A 2,500-nucleotide genomic window follows, 5' to 3' on the forward strand; every position below is an offset into this window, starting at 1 on the left:
AGCAAGTGCAGTTCTGTTGGTGGGTTTACCTGAGTCAATATCTGGGTTGAAGCGATCTGAGCACTCACAAACTTATGGATAAGCTACATTAATTCAAATAGAGGTGTTTAAAGCTGACCACTTCATCTGTCAGAAGTTCAAGTGCTAGACCTGGTGTGGCAGAGCCTCTACATTACCTTCAGTGCAGAGTAGTTTGTGGTTTTGCCTGTGACAATGTCTGGGCTAAAGCGATCTGAGCAATCACAAATGTATGAGCAAGCTACATTAATTCAAATAGAGGTGTCTAAAGGTTAACTATTTCATCTGTCAGAAGTTAAAGTGCTAGGTCTGGTGTGACAGGTTCTCTACATTACCTGCGAGTGCAGTGTTGTTTGTGGTTTTGCCTGTGTCAATGTCTGGGTTGAAACGATCTGTATGGATAAGCTACTTAAATTCAGGGAGAGGTGTTTAAATGCTGACTACTTCCTCTATCAGAAGTTCACATGCTAGATCTGGTGTGGCAGAGCCTCTACATTACCTGCAAGTGCAGTGTTGGTTGTGGCTTTGCCTGTGTCAATGTCTGGGTTCCTCAGGGTGTGCGATGACCGCCTGCCCCGAGCCATCCATAGGCCTACCAGAAGTGCGACTACCGTTAGGACGATCCCTAGGCCTATCCCCATTATCCAAAGGAACTTCCTGGGCTTTGGCCTGGAGGGTAGGCCTACAGTAGATCAGAAAATAGAAATGTATGAATCTTATCAATTTGTTTCCCGAGAAAAGAAGAATATGTGTAGATAGACAAGTTCAAATCGTCATCCTTCCTTTTTGTTTGAACAAAACCTCACTAGATTTCAAATTCAAAGACTTTAATGACCTAAATTTCAAACAGATAATTTGTATATATCACTCGAAGTGCCATGAAATATATCAAATCAACCATTTCTACACAAACTTCGTATACTTTTACACTCACTTATTTGCATTTTGGCTTCTCTGTGTGTTTGTATATGGAAATTCTTCACCGGGGTCTTTCCTCTGGCGTTAACTGCACTAACAGAGACTATGTACTTTCTGTTGGGCTCCAAGGAAGACAATTCTACTGTGGCTTGACTGGAAGACTTGTTCAGGACGAGCTCCCCACTTGAAGATAATCGAACCTGTGGAAGAAGATTAACATCGATGAAAAATAGTGATGGATTTCAAACATTAGAAATTCCAATAGATTGTTGCTTTGTATTATTATCAGTTTTAAAAACGGAGTTCTCCTGTTTATCAAAATTGGAAACTCTAGGAAGAAAAATACGAGAATATTCACTACTGTTATTCAATAACTATTATCCAGGACTATTTTTAGTCTCCATTTATCTAAAACAAAGAAATATAGAAGTATTTATTGTTGCCATTCAATAACTATTATCCAGGATTATTTTTAGTAACCAGATATCTAAAACAACAAGATACCCCCCCCCCCTGGAAACGACAGGAAATGAGATACATGTCTGAGAGGACTCACTTGGTGGAGAAACTGCTGACGTTGGCTGTTTGATTTCGCCTGGTCACAAGCGACTGTTACTTCGTTTGAGGACACTTTGGCTATGGAACAGTTCACCTGAACTTCAGACAGACCTGCAGTTTCAAGTTTTAGGAAAAATTGCAATTTTCATTAGTTATAAATAAAAACAATTTTGGGTGAAATTGTAATTTTTTTTTTCAAGAGGGAAAATATGCTGGACAGAAGAATTATATTTTAAATTATTATTCATGATTAAGAAATATATAATGCCATATATCAAACTTTAGAATGTTAATTTAATGTTTGAAATTATTGATGAAATATGAAAAATGAGCACAATTCTTTCCTTCGCTGACCAAACTATAACACAGTTAACCATCTAGTAACTTTTTAGTACGCTTTTCAACAAGACCCCAACCCCCTTCTCTCTCTCTCTCTCTCTCTCTCTCTCTCTCTCTCTCTCTCTCTCTCTCTCTCTCTCTCTCTCTCTCTCTCTCTCAAAAACGCACTTCATGTCAACAACGGTATCCATAATATCTACAGTTTACCTTCACTTAGCAAGAGACCGTATTTAGCCTTCAACAACAGCTAATCTCAAAGAACACCATTAACGTCCCTGCTTGGTGATCAACCTCACTGGGGTTCGAGCCCCGCTCAAGCTTGATGGTTTCTTGTAGTTTCTGCAACCTCGCCATCCTTCTAAACTTGTTGAGTCATCATCAACCATTGCCCGGTCCTCCCTGTTCCTGGATTGAGCTTTGATCATACCGACATATGGTGAGCCTCTAATTTGTTACTGTCCATTAGGTGATTCTCATTGGTCTTAGTTTAGGTGGTGATCATATGGATATATGGTGATTCTCTAGGGATTTTGTCACTGTCTAATGTCTGGTCCTCCCTGGTCCTAGCTCGGGCTTTGATTATATGGGTATATGTTGAACCTCTAGGGCATTTGTCTCTGTCCATTGCCTAGTCCTCCCTGGTCCTAGCTTGAGCTTTGATCATACA

The 2,500-nt window shown here is 39.8% G+C and overlaps 1 pseudogene; it reads right to left on the reverse strand.

Moving 5' to 3' along the window:
* Positions 1-545: 545 nt before the first annotated feature.
* The window catches only part of LOC137622600 (neural cell adhesion molecule 2-like), a 15,876-nt pseudogene continuing 13,921 nt past the window's right edge, over positions 546-2,500 (reverse strand).

This window comes from Palaemon carinicauda, chromosome 29 (genome assembly GCF_036898095.1).
Source record: "Palaemon carinicauda isolate YSFRI2023 chromosome 29, ASM3689809v2, whole genome shotgun sequence".
In the NCBI taxonomy this organism is placed as follows: Eukaryota; Metazoa; Arthropoda; class Malacostraca; order Decapoda; family Palaemonidae; genus Palaemon; species Palaemon carinicauda.